This window comes from Sceloporus undulatus, chromosome 4 (assembly GCF_019175285.1).
Source record: "Sceloporus undulatus isolate JIND9_A2432 ecotype Alabama chromosome 4, SceUnd_v1.1, whole genome shotgun sequence".
Lineage (NCBI taxonomy): Eukaryota > Metazoa > Chordata > Lepidosauria > Squamata > Phrynosomatidae > Sceloporus > Sceloporus undulatus.
Genome location: NC_056525.1, coordinates 244,837,401 through 244,864,026, shown reverse-complemented (window position 1 = coordinate 244,864,026; position 26,626 = coordinate 244,837,401). Strand labels below are relative to the sequence as shown.

General features: G+C 43.1%; 1 protein-coding gene across 2 annotated transcripts in view; it reads left to right on the top strand.

Moving 5' to 3' along the window:
• PTP4A3 (protein tyrosine phosphatase 4A3) overlaps positions 1-26,626 on the top strand; it is a 96,455-nt gene that overhangs the window by 6,170 nt on the left and 63,659 nt on the right. Inside the window, exon 1 of one of the 2 annotated variants that reach the window (XM_042464562.1) lies at positions 15,826-15,933. The exons of the other annotated variant lie outside the window; for it this stretch is intronic. The gene's annotated coding sequence lies outside the window, so the exon portion shown is untranslated. Of the gene's footprint in view, positions 1-15,825; positions 15,934-26,626 lie in introns of those variants that run through there. 2 annotated transcript variants of the gene reach the window in all.

Below are 26,626 nucleotides of genomic sequence, written 5' to 3'. Positions count from 1 at the left end.
TGTGCTTTGATTGTGTCTTGCTGCATGGCAGAATGGGGTTGGGCTGGATGTTCTTTGAGGTCTCTTCCAACTCTGTGATACTATAATTCTAAGTTGACTTAGTCTTAAGATGACCCTATAGATGAGAAGTCTCCCTGTTGTAACACGCTCAGGACTGCGGCTTCTGTGATGGAGTCTGCCCACCCTTAATGTGCTCTTCCTCTTTTCCTACTGTCTTCCAAGTCAATGAGCCTAAGGTGAACCTAGCATGGAGTTTTCTTGACGAGTTACATGAAGTGCGGGGGGGGGGGGTGCCATTGCCATCATGTGAGGCTGAGACCATCTGGTTTGCACAAGGTCACCCAGTGGGTTTCATAGCCAAGCTGGAATTCGAACCCTCGTCTTCAGAGTCATAGTCCAGCATTCAAACCACAACACCATGCTGGCTTTTACCTTACCAAGCATCATTGTCTTTTCTAATGATACGCTTCAAGTACAACAATCTCAGATTAGTCATCTTGGTTTCTAGGGAGAATTCAGGCTTGATTTGCTCTTGGTTGCCATTTATTTCAGTTTTGGAAGTCCGGGACCCGTTACAGACGGGCCTATAGTACGGACTGGGTCCGCACTTCCTGACACCCCTAACCCTAGTACGGACCGAGTCTGTACAAAATGGCAGTGCCCGTTCCACACGGGGGCCGCCATTTTGATGTAGCAGGCGTGTTGTGTCCACACGGTGCGCAGCGCAAATGACTCCGTGAGTGCTCCATTGGCGCCTCACAGCATCATTAGCGCGCCGCAAAGAGAAGTGCTATTTTGGCGCTTCTTTTTTGCAAAGCAGAGGAGCCGCGCAGTTTGGCTGCTGCGGCTCCTCTGCGCTGCAACCGGCGGCGGCAGAGCGCCGCTTCTTGGCACTCTGTAACGCGTCCGGGATATCTGCAAACTCTCTTCCAGCATCACATTTCAGACAAGTTGATTCGCTTTCTTTCTGCTTTCTTCACTGTCCAGCTTTCACGGCCATACATATGTAGAAGTCGGAAATGCAATGATATGGATATTGTGGACAAAGCTTCTGTGTGTCTGTGTGTGCATTTGTGTGTGTGTGTATGCTCATGCAAAGGGATCATGCATGACGTTAGAGACTAAGTGAAAGAGAGAAGTTGGTAGCATGAACTTTCATAGACTTGAGTCTCCTTCCTCAGAATTACACAAAATGCTACTAACATCTCTCTTTCAGTTAGTTTCAAGGTGCTGCATGATCCCTTTGCATATTGATTTTCCAGACTAACACAGCTAGGTCTTTGAGAGAGAGAGAGAGAGAGAGTGTGTGTGTGTGTACATATAAGTTTGCTTGGTGTGTGTGTGTGTTGCTCTTTTACCTTCACAGCAGCCCTGTGAGGTGGGTCAGAGTGACAGGGAGCAAGTAGCCAAAGGTCAGTCAGTGAATTACATGGCTAAGCAGGGATTTCAAACTGGATCTCTCAGGTCTCAACCAAGTAATCTCTCCACTGCTGCCAGTATGCATTGACTCAAGTGTTGTTCAGTCATCGAGTGCTGTCAAACTGACTTTGACTTATAGCATCCCTATGAATGAGAGACCTCCAGGAGCTCCAGTCATGAGCAGCCTTGCTTATATCTTGAAAACTCAAGTTCGTGGCTTCCTTGATTAGTGTTTCTATCAATAGTGATCTTCCTCTATTCCAATTGCCTTCTATTTTACCAAGCATTATTTTTTTCAATATCATCCATGACATGCCCAAAATATGACAGCCTTTGCTTACTTATTTTTATTCAAGTACAAGATCAAAAAGACAGAGGGATACATACCTGTACCAACTAATGGGTTGCCTCTGTCAGCTCACTCCATGGAAAAGTCCAGTGAAGGTAGAATTATTATTATTATTATTATTATTATTAACCTTTATTTATAAAGCCCTGTAAATTTACACAGCGCTGTACATACAGTCTTTTTAATTGGACGGTTCCCTGCCTTATACTGCCTTAAAGTAAAGCGACAGTTGGATGTACATCAGGCATTACAGTGAATTAAAATGGTTATTTTTGAAGTGGTAATATGGCATCTGTCCTTTGGGAAAAGGAGCACCTTGTGAATTGAATTGCTCAATACCAGTAGCTGACTGGGGTATAAAATAGAGTTGGCTCTCCATATCCACAGATTTTTTTTTTTTAAATCCACAGATTCGATCATCAATGGCTTGAAAATATTCCAAAAAGATAGTAATTCCAAAAAGCAAACTTTGATTTTGCCATTTTATCTAAGGGACACCATTTCACTGTGCCACTGTATTTAATGGGACTTGAGCATCTACTGAGTTTTGTAACTATCATTGGTCCTGGAATCAAATGGCCACTTTGTTTGTTTATTGTGTTCACACATCATTGTCAAAGGGCTCCCAAGATGATGAACAACAAATAAAAGCATGTGAAACAGCACAGACTTGTTAAATTTAATTTTTTAAAAAATTATACATTAAAGTACTCTTTAAAGATCTTTTAAAACAGTATAAAACAAGGCTTAAATTATAATTTAAAAACAAGAAATTAGTCATAAAAACATTAATGATCATGTTATAATTTTTCCTATCCTAATAACAATATTTTGGAAACTGTAAAAAAAAATAGACCACATGTTGCATGGGAATGCAGTCCTTAGAGAAGTTCATTTCTTTGGAGTGTATTTGGGAGTTGTAGTTGAATGAAAGGAATGTTTCCAAACTCAATATGGGACTACTGAACTCCACTGTAGTCGCAATATCCCAGAGTGCAAATGTCACTTCTGCTTTTACTGCGGTGATCAACTAACTCTGCAAAATCAGATATGAGAGCAAGGGGCAGATTTTAGCAAGGAGAAAGCTTCCTTTCCTGTGAAATTTTTGTATTGCTCCAACAATGCAGTTCCTTATGCAGGCAATATTAAAAATGTAAGCAGATGTGTGTTAATCTGTGAAGACTGAGAGAATTCCTCCAGGGTTGGGTTGGCAAGTCCCGAACCCCTGTGGGTTTTGCATTTAAGAATTGATTGTGACAGACAGGGAATGCTTTTAAATGCAACAGGGTTCTTATAGCAGTTGCCTTGCCAAAGGTCCTAATAGCTAAATGCTTTTTATCTTTTAAAGAGAAAGCAACACACATACAGAGGCGGAGGACAAGCCTTACTTGTCTTGTTTTTAATCAGCAGTTACCAAGGGCTTGTAGCCAGAGGGTTTTCACTTCTGCAAAATCTGTTGCTTGTTTGGATTCCCGAGAAGTGAATTTCTTTTTCTCTCTCCCTATAAGGTTTGCCATCAAAAGTTAGCAAGCATGCTGGCAGTACCTATCATAGAATCATAAGTGTTGGAAGAGACCCCAAGGTCCATCCAGATCAACCCTATTCTACCATGCAGGAACTCACAATCAAATCACCCCTGAGAGATGGCCATCCAGCCTCTGTTTAAAGACCTCCAAAGAAGGAGACTCCACACTCTCCGAGGGAGCGTGTTCCACTGTCGAACAGCTCTTACTGTCAAGAAGTTCCTGCTAATGTTGGGGTGGAATCTCTTTTCCTGTAGCACCCATCCGTTGTTCCGGGTCCTGTTCTCTGGAGCAGCAGAAAACAAGCTTGTTCCATCCTCAGTGTAACACCACTTGACATACTTAAACAGGGCTATCACATCGCCTCTTAACCGTCTCTTCTCTTGGTTAAACATATCCAGCTCCCTAAGTCTCTTATCATAGGGCATGGTTTCCAGACCTTTCACCATTTTGATTGCCTTCCTCTGGACATGCTCACTCCAACTTGTCAACATCCTATTTGAATTGTGGTGCCCAGAACTGGACACAGTATTCCTGGTGAGGCCTGACCAAAGCAGAATAGATTGGCACTATTACGTCTCTTGATTTGGCACTATAAGTCTATTGATGCAGCCTAGAATCACCTTGGCTTTTTAGCTGCCACATCACACTGTTGTCTCATGTTCACTAAGACTCCTAGATCTCTTTCACGTAAGGTCTTGTTAAGCCATGTGTCCTCCATCCTATATCTATGCATTTCATTTTGTCTGCCTAAATGCAGTACCTTACATTTCTTCCTGTTGAAATTAATTTTGTTAGTGTTGGCTTAGCTTTCTAATATATTAAGATCATTTTGAATTTTAATCCTCTTTTCCGAGTTATTAGCTACTCCTAATTTGGTGTCATCTGCAAATTTGATAAGCATGCCCCCTATTCTTTCCTCCAAGTTATTGATAAAGATGTTGAATAGCACTGGACCCAGGACAGAACCCTGGGGCATCCTACTGGTCACTTTTTCTAGGAGGTGGAGGAGCAGGAGCCATTGCTGAGCACCCTTTGGGTTCGGCTGGCCAATTGCTTGCTAATCCCCCTAACAGTTCCATAGTCTAGCTCGCATTTTACTAGCTTATTTGCAAGAATATTGTGGAACACTTTTTCAGGAAATCACTTGGGAACTGGAGGTTCATCCAAAGGTCTTAAGTTCACATGTAACTTTTTGTGCTGTCCCCATACTACTATTGGGACTGTGAGCCTTCAGGGATTTCCTTGGCAAGATTTTGCTTAGGAAGTGGTTTGCCATTGCCTTACTCTGAGGCTGAAAGAATATGACTTGCCCAAGGCAACCCAGTGCACTTCTAGGGCTAAGAAGGGATTTGAAGTCTGGTCTTCCAGAATCCTGGTCCATCACTTAAACCATTATACCACACTCCCATTTTACCATATGTTTTACCAGACTCAGGACAGCCATTTGACCCATGTTGCACATCCCAGGTATATCTTGCTTGTGGGTTCATTTTACAGTGAGAAGTATGAGTCAGGGCAGTTCATCTTTGCTTCCTCCTCCATCGTCAGTTCTTATGTACACTGATTAATGCAGATGCTATGAAAGGCATATTGTAATGCAGCAAAAGTATATAAACTGTAAGCCTTTGACATCACCTGGTAGGAGGATATTAATTGACGCTTGGTTACTAACACAATTTGTATATTGCCTTTTACATAGATTTGTTATTAAACTTCATATTTTTCTACATTTCTTTTTATATTTCTGTTATTAGTATGTCTTATTATATACACTTGTAGTTTATGTTGCCCATTAAGATTATTAACATGATTACAGAGTAGCATTATATATAGCTTGCTATATGATAGTCAGTCTCAGATTATCACTAGACCAGGATTGTTATTGTTAATACATTAATTGTCAGGTTTCCTTGTTGTTGCTTTGCATAGTCCATGGCATGGCATGCAGCCATACCTGTCTTGCTGCGTATGGCATGCAGCTATACCTGCATGGCTTCCACTGATACCTGTCTGGCTGGCTTTCTCTTTGCTGTGCAGGTGCCCAGTGTGGAAGCTAAATCAATGGTTTCCAAATTATCTTTCTTCAGTTTCCATGAAACCCTAGCTGTAGCAAAGAATTGTGGGCTCATGTGCACCTTTGTCAGACCACCTTGGGCCACAGTGTCCCCTTTTGTGAACTGAAAATGAGTCCCAGAAGAATGCTCCTCTAGGTTTCCTGGTGAAGCAGGTTAAGCAGCAGGCAAACTGTCTCAGGAAAAGTTCATCCCCCATCTTCTCATGCAGATCAATCTTCTGAAAAATCCAAAAACTATTGAGGAAATAGCAATAAATCAACTTCATAACAGATGTGCCAAGTCGGCCTGGATGGCACACTGGAGCATCATTGATCCAAGGGAAGTTGCACATCATGTCTCTGTTAGCATGGCAATAGGCAGTATTGACTGTTGCATCATTGTGAGCCTGCCTGCCAGTCTTAGTCTACAGGATTATTGTTTTTGGAAGAATAAGCCTAGGATGCCCAGGTTTCTCTGCCCCAGAAATGCTCACACTCCCCCTTGGAGATGTGAGGGGCAATTTTAGAACTACATCTTGCCATTTTAGGACCAAGGGAGGCCTTCTTTCACAGGAAGTGATCTGAAAGTCAGCTGGGTCACTTTCTGATGAAAAAAAATGGCCCAGAGAGGGACAAAACTGCAGCACTATTGCCCTCCCCCGCACCCTGGGGAACTTCAGGGGCAATAATAGATAAATGAGAGGATAACCAATATGACCTCCTAACCCCAAACAGTTGCCCACTCTGCAGTAAAGAGTGCTGTTCATATTCTAGTCTCCTACTTTGATCATGATTAATGCACACTTGTCAGAAAATGTCTGCCATTACCTTATCAGGGGAGAGGGAAGTGCAAGTCTTGATGTTGCTGAACTGCAACACCCAGCAGCCTCAAGGGAAGGAATTCTGGGAGGAATGCAACCCAGCAACATCTGGAGGCCTGTATGATTCCTAATCCCTGCTGTGTGTGGTGATGCAGATTGTTTTGTTTTGTTCCCCCTCTGTTGAATTTATGTCTTTTTTCTTCCCTTGACAGGAAGCTCTTATGAGAAGCACTGAGATCATTGTAAGCCAACAAAGAACAAAAACGTCCCAGCAGCTGGTTGTGTATGTGTGTGCTTATTTTGTGGCTTTGAATTCTCACTGTAGCTGTTAGAGTGGTTCCAGCTGCCTTTCAGAAATCAGTTAGTTGCACAGGGATGGCAGGGGGAGCTGGGCTGATGAGACAGTAACCTACTTTCTGTTTCTGGTTGACAGACCAGATGGAGACCAGCAAATCTGCAAACAGCCAGCAGTGCGTGAGAAGTTGCCTATGGCAGTTTGTCCTCCCACTGTTGCCAATGGCAGTCGAATGTTCATTGAATTGTCCACTGGCTTTCAGAGAGGCCACCCTTTCAGAGGGTACTTTCCTTGCATTTATCTAACTGCCTAGTTACTACAGGTTGAGTCTCCCTTATCCGAAATGCTTTGGACAAGAGTTTTTTCAGATTTTGGAATATGTGCATATACACTTGGAGATGGAACCCAGGTCTAAACATGATATTCATTTATGTTTTGCATATAAGTTATGAATGTCTATGTGTGTATTTGTTATCCCTTCAAGTTGTTTCCAACTTATTGTGAACTCAAGACAAACCTATCATAGGACTTTCTTGGCAGGTTTCTTCACAGGGGGTTTGCCACTGCCATCCTCTGAGGGTGAGAGCATGTGACATGTCCAAGGTCACCCAGTGGGTTTTCATGGCTGAGCTGGGATTCAGACTGTGCTCTACAGAGTCATAGTCCAGTGCTCAAACCACTCCACCACACTGACTAAAGGTAATTTTAGAGACAATATTTTGAATAATTTTGTGCATGAAGCAAAGTTTGTGTACACTGAACCATCAGAAAGCAAAAGTGTCACTATCTGAGCCAAAAGTGTCACTATCTGAGTTCAATTCCTATTCATTAATCTATTTATATACCATTTTATAGCTGAAGATCTCAGAGTGGTGTACAATAAAATCTATAAACAAATAAATACAGCAGAAGCCCAACTCTCTTACAGGTGCACCTAGTTTCATAGATGGAGCACTCCTTACCCTGGGATGGTGATTTGTGTGACCCTTCAGATATGGCTGGACTGAAGTCCCCATCATTTTCCACCATGGGGTATCCTTGCAACTGCTGGGACTTGCAGTCCATCAATATACGGAGGTCTACATGATTTCCCCCACAGTGGTGTTTGCCTGCATGATGCTTATCATGATGGAAAGTCAAGATGTTCTTCAACTGTCTCCATTCTTACCTTCCTGCTGTTGGTGAACTTTATTTCAATTGCTTTCTTGGTGATTCCACACATTTACTCAATGACAGCCTCCTGTTTCCCACAGAAAGGATACTTTGGCAGGAAGCTAATCCTAGCACCCAAAATGAGTTTGTGGCTACATGCATGTCTGCAAACATATCTTTCTTCACTTGTAGTTCATAGTTAAGCCAGGAAGGGTAGTAGTCCAATGAGTGACTCATTTGACAAAACAGCAAAAGATTCTGGCTAGAATCTTGTTGGTGTCCTAATGTACAAATTTCTTTGCAGAATCAGCTGGACATTTTGGCTAATTTGGTGTTTTGGCTCAATTGCACAGTGTTGCCATGCAGAGATTTATCCTATTCACCTCTGATGTTAGAGCTTGGCCTTTTTACATGACTTGTGGCTGGTTTAGCAGCATCTTTGGAGATGGGAGGAGTATTGGCAAAGTACAGGTTTGCATTCAGGTGTCATGTTTGCTTCCTGGTATCTATTTAATTATTTGTAATTAAAAGGATCTTGGAGAGACCTTTTTTTCCTGACTTTGCAACAGTGCATGCAGGACAAGAAAGTGATAATTCTACACTAATTAACGACGGATTTTAAAAGGATGCAATCCTTGTTATGTGCAGCTGGAATGTGAGTCACAGAACCACTTTGGCAGCAAGGTTCAAACCATTTTCCAGAAGCAAGCAGCTGGTATGTCGAGCCTGCTTCCATACAGAATGCAAATTTTCAGATAACTGCTGTTTCCCCATGCCCTTGCATAGTGTGAATCAGAGTGCTGTATGTGCATACATTTCTTTGGCAAAATTAAAGTTATGGTACTTGAGTCTCTTGTTATTGTTAACTGCCCTCGAGTTGATGAAGACTCATGGCAACCCTGTGGATGAGACATCTCCCCAAAATCCTGTTCTCCACTACTTCGCTCAGGTCCTGCAAATTCAGTCCCATGATCTCCCTGATTGAGTCTAGCCATCTACTGTGTTGTCTTCCGCCCTTTCTGCTATCTTCCACTTTTCCAAGCATTAATGTATTTTCTAATGAGTTGTGTCTTCTCATGATGTGACCAAAGTATGGCAGTCTCAGTTTGATCCTCTTGGCTTCCTGAAAGAGTTCAGGCTGGATCTGTTCTAGGACCCATCTGTTTGTCCTTTTGGCTGTCCACGGTATACTTAGCACTCTTTTCCAGCACAACATCACAAAAGAGTTGATTTTCTTCTTATCTACTTTCTCTACTGTCCAGCTCTCACATCCTTACATGGTTTTTAATAATAATAATAGGTTTTATTTATATACCACCCAATCACTGGGAATCCGAGCGGTTTACATTAGAGGGGATAACAGACAGTTCCCTGCCCACAGGCTTACAATCTAAAAGACACAACACAAAAGGAGAAGGGAATGGTGAGGAGGGAGGGAATCAGGTCCAGCATTCTTCTCTCCCTCTGAAGCCTGGACCAAGGCAGATGGACCGGAGGGAGGGCTCTTCTTCTTCAGGCTAGCCTTGATGGAACTGGGCCAGCCTTCTCTCTCCCTCAGAGGCTGAAAGATTACAGTTAGGGAGGGAGGATGGTGATGGGAAATACAGTGGTTTAGATGATTCTGACTTTGGTGCTCGATTGTACAGTATATGTTTACGGTTTAGGATCTTATCTAGTTTTCCTATTTCTATTCTTCTGAGTTCTTCCCCCATTTTGATCAATATTTCATCCAAGGTACGGGAAGTCTTTAACTATTTTGATTTTTTCATTATCTAGGTTGAAGTTTTGTGGTCATTTTTTTTTAATGCTCAGCAGTAAGCCTGCCTTTGCACTTTCTTGTACAAACTCCTGGGGTCTGTTATCCCAAGAAATATAAAAGATTTGCCCCTCAGCCTCTTGTTTCACTAAAATGATAGTGAATCTTCCAGTCATAGAGCTGAGATGTAGCCACACTGCACAATTATAGCACTTTGATGCCACTTGAGTTAGAATCATAGAACCATAGAGTTTGGAAGAGACCACAAGGCCCATCCAATCCAACCCCCCTGCCATGCAGGAACTCACAATCAAAGCATCCCTGACAGATGGCCAGCCATGGCTCTACCCTGCGGACCCTGGGATTACTAATTTGTTACAGTACTGAGCATCCTCCAGTCTACTCTCTTGAATTACAACATTAGAGCTCTGCAGAAAAAGAATTCTAAGTACATCGTGAAACTTATGTTGACGTATTTTCTCTTTTGGAACTAGTAAAATGTTTATTAAAACCAGGTTGTACTCACCGAAAACAGGAAGAGCAGCCTTGGATGAAGATTCATAGACAAGGCAATACAGCCGTCCCTCCGTTTGCACAGACTTTGAATCTGCATCCCTCGCTTACTTGCGAGGGACAAACAGAGGGACTTAAAATGGGGCATGTGCTGCTATTCAAACCAATAGGGCTTGAATATCTGGATTTCCGTTTTTGTGGGGGTGGGGGTCCAGAATCCCTTTTGCAGGATCCCTGTAAAAACGGAGGGGTGACTATATTCAGAATCAGAGATCTGTAATTGTGGTGCCTCCATGAGACATATGCAGCTAACAAATACACACAACTAAGGTGTATTTCTCATACTGGAGGGTGCTGCTGTCTTTGGGAAGGAGTGGGAGTGGGATTATCGTTCCTTGTGATGATACCTGTGGAGACAAACCGGCAGATGAGAACCTTGGCACTAGCCAATGGGAGCAAAAAGTGTTGTAGTGTCCCGCGGGAGACATAGTGTTTGGTGACCAGTGGGGCCACAGGTAAACAGAAGGGTTATAAGATATAAAAGTTTAATACAGGTTCTGTGAGAACTTATTCTGCAAGTTAACATATATAAAGCTATAAAGAAACAGTTACAAAGACAAGCTAAATAACCTGTATCACTAATAAAGTATTTATGCACCTTATCTATTGTGAACATCACCCCCTAAAAGAGATACTGTATTCAGCCTGGCTTGTGAATAAATTTATTACTTTGTTTCAACAAGCAGCTGTCTGAAGTGATTTCAGAAATGCATTTAAAATGCTACCAACACAGAGAAAGGTCTTTTGGGTTTGGGGCACATTAGATGATGGGTGGGTGGCTGCTAAAGAATTGTTGGTGCCTTGCTGGGGAGAAAATTGAAACCTAAAGGGCTGGTATCTAAAGATAGTTATAGCATAAGAGACACTTAAGAGAGTCCCGAGTTCGAGTCTCGCAGTGAAGAATTGATGGGATAGTGGCCATCAACTTTGCATAATTAGTTGCCCATTGTGGTGCCATCCGAGAAAATAGTTGGCTGGGTAAGTCTCACCCTGTGACAGATTGGTGACAGCAGTGGCACACAGTGAAAACGAGTGAAAGGTTTTTTAAAAATTTGGCAGTGCCACGTTGTCACTGTCACAATACATTGCTGAAGAGTTCAGAGTTAAACTTTATTTCCAAATATTCTGCTTACCTCATCTTACCTAGTCTTTATTATTGTGATTGTTTTCATCAGAGTACTGTACTACACTTCAGTTTTTTTATTACAATATTTGTGGTTTCTGTTTTCATTTCCCCCCGTAGTCTCAGTTTGCAGAACCTAGGATTTGTGGATGCAGGTAACATAAGATGCAACAACATACAGTTCTCTCTGTATAGGGTCCTACAACCCTGAAACAATTGTCTCACTCTACCTAATAATAGAGATGTGGTATGTCCATCTTTAGGTGGGTGTGGGTGTGTTTGATCAAGTGAGAGAACTCTTGCTTTTTTTTTTTATTTGTCATAGAATCATAGAATCGTAGAGTTGGAAGAGACCACTAGAGCCATCCAGTCCAACCCCCTGCCATGCAGGAAATCCAATTCAAAGCATCCCTGACAGATGGCCATCCAGCCTCTGTTTAAAGACCTCCAAGGAAGGAGACTCTATCACCTTCCGAGGAAGTGCATTCCACTGTCGAACAGCCCTTACTGTCAGGAAGTTCCTCCTAATGTTCAAGTGGAATCTCTTTTCCTGTAGCTTGCATCCATTGTTCCGGGTCCTGTTCTCTGGAGCAGTAGAAAACAAGCTTGCTCCCTCTTCAATATGACAGCCTTTCAAATATTTAAACAGGGCTATCATATCACCTCTTAACCTTCTTTTCTCCAGGCTAAACATCCCCAGTTCCCTAAGTCGTTCCTCATAGGGCATGGTTTCCAGACCCTTCACCATTTTTGTCGCCCTCCTTTGGACACGCTCCAGTTTCTCAATGTCCTTTCTGAATTGTGGTGCCCAGAACTGGACACAATATTCTAGGTGGGGCCTGACCAGAGCAGAATACAGTGGCACTATTACTTCTCTTGATCTAGACACTATACTTCTATTGATGCAGCCTAAAATAGCATTGGCCTTTTTAGCTGCCGCATCACACTGTTGACTCATGTTCAACTTGTGGTCTACTTGGACTCCCAGATCCCTTTCACACGTAGTTTCATTCAGCCAGGTGTCACCCATCCTATATCTGTGCATTTTATTTTTCCGCCCTAAGTGCAATACCTTACATTTCTCTGTGTTGAATTTCATTTTGTTAGCTTTGGCCCATATTGTAAATAAAATAATCGATCCATATTGTAAATAAAATAATGATAAATATTACTATTTGGCAAACAAAATTTTCATATCTGTTTGCCAAATGGCTGTGGCTGGGGAGAAAAGGTGCACCCCCCCCCCATCTTACTCCCTAAATTTCGTAACACTTCTTCTCTGTTTGTATTTAAATTAAATAACATTTATATTCCCACCAGGTTATTGTGGTGTACGAACTTAAGGCACCCTAGTTCCAGGATTTGGCATAATTCATACACTTCTGATGTAAAAGCTGTCCCAGTAAAAATTGTCATATTCCTGTTGAAAGGCAAGGGAAGCATGCTAGGTTAGTGTGAGCCCAGAATTGGCTTTCAGTGTTATGCCAAGAATCTAAATTGCTATCATACCATGTCACACAGTGGATTTCCAGGGTAACTTGAGACCAAGAACACAAATTGTGTAGTGGAGCCAGAAAGCAGGACTCGTATGATTAAAGCCTCAGGTTTATCATCATCATCATCATCATCATCATCATCATCATCAGAGACTGTGAGTTCATTTGCCACCTCTTCCTTGCTTGGCATCCTCTGTGGATTCATCTGCAGTCTCCAAAGTAGCAAGAAGCAAAACTTTTGCCCAGCAGCAGTGTATTGTTAAGAGCTATGCCTGTTGTAATTCAAAGTATTGGGGGGAGACTTGATCTTGAGTGAACAGGACCCTTTAACTTTACCAAAGACCTGCTACTGTCCCCTATTTGGAATCTCTCTGGGGGGTTTGCCCTAGAAACTGACTAAAAGGGCCCACACTTCAAAATTTATCACTGCATTACTGACACTGCACTATCATCTTGTAGGTTGCCAATGACCTTGATTAAATATCAAGTCCAGATCCTCATCACCAAGCCAGTATCAATATGGCCTTGGTATTGATGGCAGCTCATGTGTGAGTGAATGTCCAGCCTTCAATTGGTACATAAGCAATCCCTCTGCGACCCTGGCCTATTCACAGTATCCAAGACCCACTTCCATAAGGAACTCCATTGAGTGAGTGAGGAGAATGTGCAGCCACTCACATAATAGTGTGCCATGTGGCTGTAGTGTCCCAGAAGACACTAGATCTTCCCAAGATAGAAGTGTTGGCTCCCCAAATCCATAAAAGGGCTTTTTCTAATATGTAATAATAAAAGAGGGTGTCTGTGTGTCCAAGATCCATAAAAATCACAGATCTCTTGCTAACAGACAATACTAAATGTCTCTCTGGGTCAGCAACACAGCCATAATTCATCAGGATATCATCTCAAAATGCCTTATTTCTCTCATCTTCTTCTAGTAATGTGTATATGTTGTGTGCCTTCAAGTCATTTCCAATCCTATGGTTAACCTATTGTGGGGTTTTCTTGGCAAGATTTGTTCAGAGGAGATTTGCCATTACCTTCCCCTGAGGCTGAGAGTATGTGACTTGCCAAGGTCACTCAGTGGGTTTCATGCTCGCAAATGAGTACTTGCCACATGTGAGAAGAGGATCAATCCCTGTGTTTGGAGTAGCTATACAAACTGCATCTGTCATCTTTTGTGGTTGTTGGTGGCTCTTTCTGGGAGGACCTGAGACCTGTTGGTCATTGAGTTAGGTTTTTGTTTTTTGCCACAGTTGCAGTGCTTTTTCACATAACACAGTTAATGGCAATATGATTCCACTTGGATGCATGCTATAGGCTTTCAAGTCCATTAAATCTTTCTGGCAGACAATTCTAAATAACCTTCCCTAAAGTGCAAATCCATAGCTGGAACCATAGAAGTGGAATTGTTGTTGTTGCATGCTTTCAAGTTGTTTCCAACCTACGGTGATCGTAAGCTAAACGTATTGTGGGATTTTCTTGGCAAGGACTGTTCAGAGGAGGTTTGCCATTGATTTTCCCTGAGGCTGAGAGCATGTGATTTTCCCAAGTGGGTTTCATGGCCGAGCAGAGAGTTAAATTCTGGTCTCCAGAGTCAATAGTCCCAAAACTCAAACCACTATGCCATGCTGGCTCTCTTAAAGTGTACTTATAACACTATAATTGTGTAGTGTGAAGGGACCCCTGTATACCATTCCACCTCAGTTTCCTGACCAAGCATTCAGGAAGGCCTTGAATAATGCCTTCCTGTGTTGTCAAGCCTTTGCCAGGAGTGCCCTAATTATTGGCTGCTTCTCCTCCCTTGGCTTTTTATTTAATTACGTAAGCTGTGATTTAATTAGCTGTTGCACAATAGATAATGTAATGCATAGTACACATATAGCCTTGTGCTTGTAGAATGCCATGAGAGGGATGCGGGTAGAGACAAAGTTTGTGTGCTGTATTGATCCCGCTAAAGCAGAGGTGGGCAAAGTGCAGTTTGTTGGCCATATGCAGGATTGGGCCCCTGAAGTGAAGCCACGTGACAATTAAAGAAATGGCATGTGTGCTGCCCTGCACCGTGAACACGCAGCTCATTGTTTGCAATGGGCCACGAGCATACCTGGATTTACCCTTACGTGGGAGATCTGGAACTGATCCCCACATAAGGGAAGGGCCCGCTGTATAGCAAATTTTATTCTCTAATGGGAGAAGGACTGTAATTCAACAGCAATGCAAGCTTTGCAGGACACCTTGTGGAGGTGTGGTATTTTATCTCTAACCTAAACATTCTACTGCTTGGAGATAACTGAGCAAGCCTTCCCCATCTTGTGGGTCTTCTGACACCTTCCCATTACCAGCTCATTCAACCGTCCTTCATATGTTTTTTTTTTCTCCATTTCATATCCTTGCTACTTTTCAGAACCTACTTCAGCTTGTCTATATGCTTCTTACAGTGAAGTGCCCAAAACTGAATGTAGTCCTCCAGATGAAGCCTGACCAGGGCAGAATATAGTGGCCTTTTACTTCCCCCAACTTGGTAACTATGCATCTATTAATGTAGGCTATAACAGCATTTGCCTTCTTTTCTGCAGCATCACACTGCTGGGTCGTGTTCAGCATATGATCAACAATAATCCCAAGGTCCATTTCACATTTACCACTCTTGAGCCATGTATCCCTCCTTCCTGTACCCATGCATTTGGCTTTTGTGGTCTAAATGTAGAATTTAACATTTGAACTTCAATTTATTAATTTCTGTCCCGATTTTCTGATTCATCTAGGTACTTTTGTATTCTGTTCTATTTTTCAGGATGTTAGCCACCCCTCCCAGTTTTGTATCCTTTGCAAACTTGAAGAGTTCTCTCCATCTAACTCATTGATAAAAATGTTGAATTGTAATGGTCCTAGGACAGTCTGTAGTAACTGGTGGCTTCTGGCTACCTGTCTTCAGAGCGAAAATCTGCTAGGAGTTCCCCGTCATTCCAGGCAGGCCCTTGCCTCTCCAAGCCAGCCTCTTGGTTTCTCTTTTTCTCTCTCTGTGCAAGCCTTGGCCCGCTGCCAGACAGAGCTGGAAGATTCTGCCTTTGCAATGCTGCCGGTTTCAATGATTATATTACGATTCCCCATAGAGTTGGCCTCCCTCTTCTCTCCCCCTTCCCGTTCCTCCTCTCAACTGGCACTTGAGATTGCTAATTGAAGGCAGACATTCCAGCTCAGAGCGGGACTGGGAGACCTGTCGCTTTCCCTGCTTTTAATACATTATATGATCTCCTCCTCTTGCAAAAAAAAAAAAAAAAAAACAAACAAACTCTCCCATAGAAGCACATACTGCTTTCCACTGGAAGAGGTGGTAGTGGCAACCGCAGTGTCCCAGAGCTACTACTTTAAGGTAGGTCTGGAAGCCTAACGGACATCAGTACAAGATAAAGAGTTTCTCTCTTACAAAACTTGAACTTCTTCTTTTATTTCTCTTTCTCTCTGCTTCTCTCTTTATGCTGTTCCTCCCCCTTTGCAAAAGATTTGGCCAGGCTTACCAGGAGTTTCAGGTTGGGAATATCCCTTTTTTGAGATTAGCAGGAGATTTGAGGACTTGCAGCTGTCAGTCTTGGGAAGACGGAAAAGTTTGCAAGGGATATCCCAGTAAATAACTTGAGCCAGTCCTTCCCTCTCCCCCGTCTCTAGCAACTGGGGTAGGCTGGGGATAAGAGGAGGAGGGAGGGGTGGCGCCTTGGCACACAAGACAAATAGCTTGGAAACATATGGAAAGAGAAGACTGGTGCCTTATTTGCACTCCAAGTATAGCTGTTAAAACCTTCCAGGCCCTGCGTGTCTTGCCAGATCGATCTTAATTTTTTCAAGCTGGAGTAATTGATCAACTTGCAGGAAATGACTCCATAATATCTGTCCCAAGTGTCCCAAAATGCATGTTGTGCATTTTGAAGAGACAAAAATGGTGAAAGGTCTGGAAACCATGAGGAGCATCTTAGAAAGCTGAGTATACAGTGGGCCCTTGGTATCTGCTGAGGTTTGGTTCCAGAATCCCCCATGGATACCAAAATCTGTGGATGCTCAAGTCCCATTAAATACAATGACACAGTAAAATGGTGTCCCTTATATAAAATGGTAAAATGGAGGTTTGATGTTTGAAATTTATACATTTAAAAAATATTTTCAAACTGTGGATGTTTGAATCCATGGATAAAAAAATCGATGAATAGGCAGGGCTGACTGTATTTAGCTTGTGGAAGAGATGGTTTCACTGGCCCGACGTGCAGAGGTCAGTGCGACCAAAAATGCCATCTTCCAAGTGGTCACAGGAAGCGAGGGGTTCGAAGGGAGCCATAAAGAGGGCTGCCAAGACGAGATGAAGGTCCCAAGCAGGCGATGGGGTGGCTGTTGGAGGCTTGAGGTTTATGAGTTCTTTGAAGAACCTTTTCACTAAGGGGTCAACAAAAAAGGAGGGGCGACTAGAAAATTGAAAGTGGGCACAAATGGCCGCCAGGTAGCATCCCAAGGAGGAGGAAAGGCCAGAGCTGGAGAGGGAGTTTAGGAACTCGAGGACAATGGGGACATCAACCTCCACGGAGGATAATCCCATGTCAGATGGGAAGGACAAAAATTTGTTCCACTTCAGAGGGTTGGAATGCTGGGTGGAAGGCTTATGGGAAGCCAGGATGATATTTAGAACGACCTGAGAGACGGTTCGAGGGAGAATCCTACAGGCAATGAGGCAGAGAGTCTTGATGTCTGAGTGGCGAACCTGACCATTGTGGAAGGGCTGCTTATACTTGGACTTTGACTGACGCTTTCCAGAACCGGATTATTGTTGGGGAGGGAAGCATTGTTGTTGGTAATCACAGGGCTGATTAGGCCTACCCTGGTTGGGGGGGGGGTAGTAAGGCCTTTGCCATCCCGAATGACGTTGGTAGGGCTGGGGAGACCGAGAGGTTGTTGATGATGATATACCACATTTACAGGCTGTATTTCTCATCTTGTTTTTTAAATCAAGTTTGTCATCAGTGTCCTTGTGAAAAAGGCCAGAGGCATTGAAGGGGACCTCTTCAATGACATGTTTGGCCTGCGGTGTCAGGTCGGAAGATCTGAGCCATGCGTAGTGATGGACGACGATGGCTCCTAAGAGTTGTCTGGCAGCACAATCAGCTGAATTGATTTCAGCCGAGGTGATTTGTTGGGTGGTCAGAGTGTGCCTCGGCGTGAATCAAAAGGCCTAGGCACTTCTTCTCCTCCGAAAGGTCATCATAGAGGTGAAGAGCCCGTTCCCACAAGTGTTGTTGGTAGGCGGCCGTACAGGTCTCATAATTTGCAACCTTGAGGTCCACAATGGCCGAAGCATAAGACTTTCGAGCCATGGAGTCCAGTCTGAATCCCTCTGGGTCATTTGGGGTTGAAGCTGCTTTAGGGGAGAAGCGGAGGTGAGATGCTTCCATGAGAGCAGAGCTTGGACAGGGGTGCTCGAAGAGCCAGGAGTCCTCGGAGGGAGTGATCCTGTACAGGTTGTCCAGCTTCTTAGATAGTGGCTGAGAAGAAGAGGGCACTGTCCATGAGCATTTAACAATCTTTGACCTGGAAAGAAAAAATGGGATTGAAGGAGGCGTTGGGACCCTGCCAGGGATGTGTTTATCTAGGGGATCAAGAACCTCGGAGTCGGTATGGAGAACCTCGACACGGAGAGCCTTGCCCATGTGGATCACCTATTTGGCAAAGGATTTAGCATCGTCAGAGGGGGAAGCGGCCTCAGGAACTGTGAGGGCCAAATCTTGACGGAGTTGGGAATAGTTCGATTCCACATAGTCGGACGACTCGGTTTAAATTGAAGGTCTACAGACGGGTCTCAAATGAAGAGAAGAGGTCTGGACAGGTGGGAGCACAGCAGAAACAAGGGGTATCTGAGACGGAAGGCGTGGTTGGTCAGTGTGGGTCAGCACGGATGGAGGACGGAACCGAGAGGCTACAGCCAAAGCGGAGGCCGTGCGAGATGGAAGCCGGGATTCTTCAGTACCAGGGTTTGGGACATAATGTCTAGCTTCAACTTCTGAAGGATCAAGAGGGAGGTAGTAGGTCCTAGTCTGGCTGTCAAAAATGAGGTCTCTAACGGCAGGTTCAGGGAGACCGTAAGTTAAGTCAGCATCAAGTTCTTCATCTTGGACGAGGTCAGAAGTCTGGGAAAGACAGTCAACAGGGATGCAATGGGATGCTGTGTGATCTGGTCAGGAAGATGACAAGGAGAAGCATCAAGCTCCATGTCAGAGAGTTGGTATGGCTCCGGGAGCCCCTGAATTAGGAGAGACTCGGCTCAAGGTGGAGGGCGGAGGTTTTCTCGAGATGGATGAGGTGTTGTGGGCTGAGCGGGCAGCTGGCCACACGGTACCGAACATGAGTCTGTGTTGGGAGGAGGTAAGGGTTGGTCAGTACGGGATCGACGGTTGGCCTTCAATGAGGTGGAAGGATGGGGTTTCTTCTCCTTGAGGTGAGAAATGTCCTTGGGCTTGTCTTTAGAAGACTTGTGCTTCTTTTTGTCAGACTTGGAGCCGTCTGAGGATTTTTTGCATTTAGGGGAGGGAGCGTGTCCCGACCCCTGGTCCTCCAGTTTGCGTTTCTCCACAGGGGGAGATTGCAGAACCTCAGCGGAAGGTGTGCCCTTGGTGGTAGGAGCCTTGGCAATGACCTTAGTAGGAGCAGGAGGCTTCAAAATCTGCGCATACAGCAGAGAATGAAGGCACATCTCCCTGTTTTTCCTGGCCTGTGGTGTAAAGGCCTTGCAGTGAGGGCAGAGAGACGTTGTGACCCTCTCCTAAGCAAAGGAGGCACATGAAGTGTCCGTCCTGGCTGGGAATTGTTCCTCTGCACTTGGTGCATCTTTTGAAAGAGTGCAAGCATATTCGTCAAAACCGAAGGGAGAGACAAGAGTGGTCAAGTAAGCTGAAAAATACTGGTGATCAGAGTCCAAACCAAGTCCAAATCACTATCCAAAAGAGAAATCAAGAGCCAAAACATGGTCAAAAAAACGGAAGTGAAAGTAGAAGGAAGGAGCAATTCCAAGTGAGGTTGTTATGCTGCTTACGCGGTGAATAAATGGAACTGAGAAAGGGCGGGAAGACACCGAGCCTATATAGAGGGTGCCAAAAAGTCTTCCCTAATGGTTCCAGTAGGATCCAAATTTGCTGCACAGGCGCAGAATAACCCATTTGTGTGCTTTGCAGAGACCACAAAGAAGAACCACACGATAGGGTCGACTCTGGGTTACATAAACTGCAAATGACTTGAAGGCACACAACAACAATGAAGAACTTAGCATGAGATCTTTTTGGCAAGATTTGTTCAGAAGGGGTTTGCCCACCTTTGAAGCTGAGAGAATGTGGTTTGTCCAAAGTCACCCAGTGGGTTTCCCTGGATGAATGGGAATCTTAATCATGGTCTCCAGGTTGTAGTCCAACGGTCAAACTACTACACCGTGCTGGATCTCCCAATACATCTCAAGTGATAGAACAGGTTAAAACAGCATTTAGAAATTAATAAAAATATAAAAGTTATTTAAAAACTGTTAAATTATCATAAAGTTAAAACCTAAATACCCTAAAAGTACAAGATCCTGTCTGATTCTGGAAGCTAAGCAGGGTGAGCCCTGGTTAGTAACTGGATGGGAGACTGCTAATGAAGACCAGCTGCTGTAGACTGTATTTCAGAGGAAGGAACTGGCAAACCACCACTGAGTATTCCTTGCCTTATGAAAATTTATGACATTTTCATTTCACAAGAAAACCTTATGAAATTTATGATGTTGCCATAAGGCCATTTAAAGGCCATTTAAAGGCCCATGCATAGTTAAATCCATTTAAAATTATTAAAATGCTACAAATACATTTTGGAAGAAGCTTTCAAGTAGTCTCTAGAAAAAAACCTCTTCTAGAACACAGCCACATAGCCTGAAAAAAAAACACAAAAAACTATAGCCTCTAGAAAAGGTTTGGTTTACCTATCCAAGGCTTACTTGTTTCATTTCACATGTGCATATGGTCACTTTTGAATAAAAAGCAGATCAGAGAATCATAGTACTGGAAGGGACCTCATTGAGGTTATCATCCAACTCTCTGGCAGTGAAGAAAACCCATTGATAAAGCACCCCTGAAAGGTGGCTGTCTAATCTCTCTCTCTAAACTGTCCAAGAGAGATCTCCACTTTCTAAACTGAGACATGCTGAAATGCTCTTCTTTTCTTTTTAATTTTTTTATTAAATTTAAAGCATAACATATACAAAAACAAAAAACACTGAACACTTCATAAAAGAAAACAATTCACACAACATTGAAACAATGAAACATAACACTATATAAAACAACAAATATGGTAAGGCTAAAAATATCATCCCCTCTTTTTCTCTCCAACTTAAAAATACTAAACCAAACAATTACAGAAACTACCTTAAATTAAACTGAACAATTACATACTATAGTATAACTAAAACTGACTTCTTACTCTCCCATTGAAATTCAAAGCAAAAAAAAAAAAAAATTAACTTCTCTAAAATACTTTTCTACATCAAATCCACCACTGTTCTCATAATACAACACAAAAAACTCTTCAAGCATTCCAATCTGCAAGCATAATTTTCTTCGCTTTCTTTTTTAAATAAAGTGAAAAAGGTGTCAATTTTGGACTGCTCTTCTTTTATTATGATTCCTCTGGTAACTGATTTTCTGTTAAAGAGGTTATGCCCTGAAACACACCTTTTTTGTTAGCTGAGGCATGTCCTTGTGTGTGCATGTATGCACGTGTCCCACTCCCTTCTCTTTTAAAACTCTTTCTTGAATAGCAACCAATTTGAGTGATTATTTTGGACACCCCAACCTCACCCAGGTCCACACAGTGCTTTGCCAAAATCCTAGGATTACAGGATTGCTCATCACAGATTAGTGTGAGTCACACGCAGCACATCTGCCCATTCCTCCTTGTTTCTGATCCCCTTTTACAGATGCTTTAATACTGGAAGCTCCCTTTCTTCAGGTGCAAGAAAATGCATTATTCCCATTCCTACACCATGAACCCCATCAGAGTCAATCTGATCGTATTGCCTTCCTTGGCACAGAAACACCCAAAGCAAATGGGTCACCACAACAAACTTCAATTCCTCAGTCCATGCCACGGTAAAATGATAGAAACCTATTGGATTACACCAAGGGTGAGGAGCTGAAAGCCAATGTTCTGTCCCCCAAAAGGAGATGTCCAGAATAGAGTGGTATTATTACGTCCCTCAATCTTCTAGACACTATACTTCTATTGATGCAGCCTAGGATCACACTGGCTTTTTTAGCTGCTCCATCACACTGTTGACTCATGTTCAACTTGTGGTCTTCTAGGACTCCTAGGGGCTGTACATACATGCAGCCTCCCCTTCTTCAGCCGGATCAGCAACCTCACATCGGTCTGTATAGGGCTGTAGATCCTTTTCACATGTACTGCTGTCAAGCTAGGTGTCTCCTCATCTTCTATTTGTGTATTTCAATATTTCTGCCTGTGTAGTACCTTACATTTCTCCCTGTTGAAACTAATTTTGTTAGCAGAAAAGCAAGCTCACTTCCCCGAGAGATATTTAAAGGTGGCTATACAGTCCACCCTTGCCTTACGCGGGGGATCCCTCTATGTAAGGCAAAAAGCACATATGTGCGTGCTCGCCACAGGCATGCGCATCATTCCTCCATTCTCCAGGCGGCTTCCGCGTAAGCTGGAAGTCACCTATAATGAGTCTGTGTATGGTGCAGGCTCACTCTAATACCAATTCTCCATCTTCTCTTCTGTAGGCTAAACATACCCTATATTGCTTAAAGGGACATGGTTTCCAAAAAAAATTAACATCTTGATCACCTTCCTTTGGGTGCATTCTAGTTTTGATCAGTCGTGCCCAGAACTGGACACAGTACTCCTGGTGATTGTAACTTCCAGGATTCCTCACCAGTGGATTAGAGGTGAGGGGTGCTGCACTCCAGTAATATCTGGAAGACTACACTCTGTCTATCCCAGTCTTACAGAATTTAGGAAGGATACCCCAAAAGGTCTTCATAATTTAAAAACAGACAAGGTTAGTTTGTTTTTAATAGAAAGGATGTGGCTGTAGTGGTGATGGTGTGGATCCTTCCACAACATTTCTGCATTCCTACACAACCACTGTGTGGGAGGAACTGATCCTCTGAGCATTAATCACCCCAGTGCTCCAAAATAAGATGGAAGGTGATGACTATATGGAGTCTGTGGGCAACGTGTGGTAAGACACACATGCCAAAAGGGCATCAGAGTACATTTATTTGTGATTTTAAGCAGGACAAGATCTTCTTTCCTCTCCTGGCCCCAAAGAACCTTTTGCCCCTTCTCATGCCAAAGAACAGAATCAACTCTCTTATGTCTATATAATGAAACTTTAATATTGATTTTATATACTTTTGTTGGTGTTAACCACCCTTGAGTGGATCTCAACTCATGTCTTTCACTGCTCTGCTTAGGTCCTGTAAATTCATACTTGTGACTTCCTTAATTTAGTCTATTGATCTAGCTTGCAGGCTTCCTCTCTTTCTGCATCCCTCAACCTTTCCAAGCATTATTGTTTTTTCAAATGAGTTGTACCATCTCATGATATGTCCGAAGTATGACAGCCTCAGTTTAGTCATCTTGGCTTCCATGAGATTTCTGGCTTGATCTGTTCTAGGACCCATTCGTTTGTCTTTTTTGGCTGTCTACATAATCCTTAACATTCTTCTCCAGCACCACATCTTCAATGAAGTGATTTTCTTTCTATCCACCATCTTAACTGTCCAGCTCTCGCATCCACACATGGCAACAGGGAATACAATGACTTGTATAATTCTAACTTTTGCCTATCCTAGCCTTCCACAACCTGGCTCCCTCCAGAGATTATGGTCTACTGCTCCCATCATTCCCAGCCCGCATGGCCCTTGCAGAATACAGATCTTCTAAGATCTGAGTTTGGTTAGCTTGGCACATAACTCTTCCAATAAATCACATAGTACCTTGTTGCTTTGGGGAAAAACAACAACCCACATTTAAAATCACATGTTTGCTATAGGACTTCAGCCTGTAACATTGTGGGTTTGTGTGTCTAGACGGTTACACTGTAAACTGACAATTTCAGCAGTTTCCACCTGAAATATTGCATTGCAAGTTTGAGATTCTTTTTAAAAAGCAACTGCTATCCATGCATTTATTGATAAGGAAAGTGTGCAGAAATGTATCTGTCTTCATGCTCCTATTTTTAATATTTTTTGTCCCACAAATCCCCCAACCATGACGAAGGCAATTTGGGGCCCTGCCTTATTATAAGTCAGATTGAGGGCTCCCTCCCAACAGGAACTACTTCCTTTTGGAAAGAAGATCTCTCCTGACAGCCCATAAAAGTTACTTTTATGGGCAGAGGCTGGAATCCTGTTGGTGTCTTACATATGTCTTACTTCCAGTAAAGAAGTGTTGGTCATTTTTGTCCAAAGTGGAGTTCCTTCATTCTGTTAAAGTTTCCAAAAACTGAGCAATTCACATTGCACATGGATGTACACTGCAAGTCTAGCTGTGCATTCAGTTCATATAGGGTGCTTTGGTTCAGTTGCACAACGGTGCCATTCAACAAGAGTTGTATGGCACGGTTAATGCTGAGTCCATATACTGAGATTTATCCTATCAACCCCAATGTAGAATCTTGGTTTGTATTCCTGGAACAGCCCAGCCTAGTCCCTCTGTAGTGACACAGCATAAACAATTTGGACTAGCAGAGTTCCCTAGCTAGTTAGTAGACATGCCAGTTGAGGGATTCTAGGAGCAGCAATCCAAAAAAATTATTTCCCCAAGCCTAACCTAATACAATGACCCTGCGAGGGGCTTTGCTTATGTCTCTACAACTGAGCTTTCAAGCTTGGTTTTGGAATTTTGCAACTTTTCTCTCCTCCTGCAAATTCAAGGACTGTTTGGAAGACAGACAGACAAAGAGCAGCTGTGTGTAGTGTGTGTGTGAGTGACATAATCAGAAGGGCAACAGGAAAGCAAAGTTCACCCAATTCCCAATGGGTGGGAGGAAAGAAGCAGGATGCAAAGATGAAAGGGTTACAGGGAGGAGATGGCGAGAAGGCAGGCGGAAGAGACCCAACCGCCCAACATCTGCATAAATACGATTTCAGTGGAAATGGTGAAGACATGCTACTAACAAAAGACTTTTTTGGATTGGAAGGGGAGGCAAATAGGCAAGCAGGGAGGAAGGCAAATTGTGTCATCTGCACAGTTTTCCTCAATGAACAACAGCCACCCAGAGTCATAGCCATCTGCCACTGAGACAGGAAATGTGTGGAGGCAGAAGGATAACAGAGAGACACTGTCTAAGCACTTCTGCATTTGGAAAGCCAAAGGAAATGGTGTTGGCTATAAAAAGGAGCAGCCATGTCGCTCAAAAGGCACACTCTGGAATCAATCTTCCTCTTTCCCCTTCTGCAACCCTCACTTCCTCTGGTGAAATTCTACTTGGCGGTCAGCACATGTTTAAAGTCACCTGGCTGAATTCTCCCAGTGAGGAGGAAGAGGGAAAAGGAAGAGGGTGGTGAGGGCTGAAGAGCCTCTTTCTTTGCTAGAGACATAAATCATCACTTCTTTGGATCCTGTCTGCAAGAACCAATCATTTCAGCAGGTCCTGCCCACTGCAGAAGGATACAATTTCTCTGCAGTTTTTCACCAGACGTAGCATTTCAGAATTTTTTTCAGGAAAATTCACTTACTCAAAAATACATTTTTACCTGCACAGAAAGCATTGGTAGGTTTGCACAGGAAACTTGCTTTCTATGCAAAAGTAGTATAGTATACAATAAAGTTAAACAGTGTACCTTAAGCAATACGTGCTAGATGCAATCCAATATCCCCCCAGTGTAGAGTAAATCTCCACTTGCAGAGATATATTACACCAGTAGGAAGAATAGCTTCACTCCTGGGCACTGTTGTGCAATGTGCAACTACAATGAACAATGTTTGATGACAATGTACAATGCACAACTGCAATGAGCAACCTTGGTGTATGCACAATTTTGCTTCTGTCTCTAGTCAGCAGAATACATCTGTTGCACTATGGTGAATAATTCACTCAGCATGCATAGAACAACCTGCGCATGCATGTCTCACTAACAGAATATGAGCCACAAAATACATTGCTTTTTGGTGCATAAAACAAGTGGTATTCAAGGATGCTGGAACAATCTAGCACTTCCTTCTACTGTCATCATCAACAGAGAAAAAAGTATGTTTTCTACAAAAATAAATAAGGTGTGTGCGTGTTGTTTTTTTACAACTGCATTTTCCTGAAAAAAGGCTTGATGTGTGAATAATCTTGCAGTTGTTCTGTAGTGGAGGTTCTTGAGTTTTAGGATACCCATTTCCCATAAGAGGTAGAGAAATGACTGAGTGTTATTTACATCCCTAGTCCCTCGTCCCCATACAATTACTCAAAAACTGGGACCACGCCATCTTCCTAAGAAACTATTTTTCTGGATATTTAAACATGGCTATTGTGTCACCCTTTAACCATCTCTTCCACAAGCTAAATACAGTCAGCCCTGCCTATTCATCGATTTTTTTATCCATGGATTGCCCTCCGAACTGATTCTCCCTACCTCAATTTTTTTAGGGACACTGAGAATCGACTCCATTCCTTCAATGTCAGGCAGGCTCTGGCATTCTACCTTGATAGGACATCGGTCTCGAGGTGTTCTCAACGACTTTTCATCTGCTACTCCATCCCTAAGCTTGGATTGCCTGTCACCCCTCAACATTTCTCTAAATGGGTGACCTCCACTATCCACCTCTCATATGAACTTTTTGGGAAGATGCCCCCTGCTCAAATTCGAGCCCATTCAACCAGGGTGGTAGCTACTACCTCTGCCTTCTTCTCCGGCATTTCCTTGGAGGACATTTGTAAGGCTGCAGTATGGTCACAACCGTTGACCTTTATCAAGACTTGATACTAGACAATGCCGTGAAGCAGCCTTTGGCATAGCTGTTCTTCTTTCCGTTGCACATTGAGGTTAGTT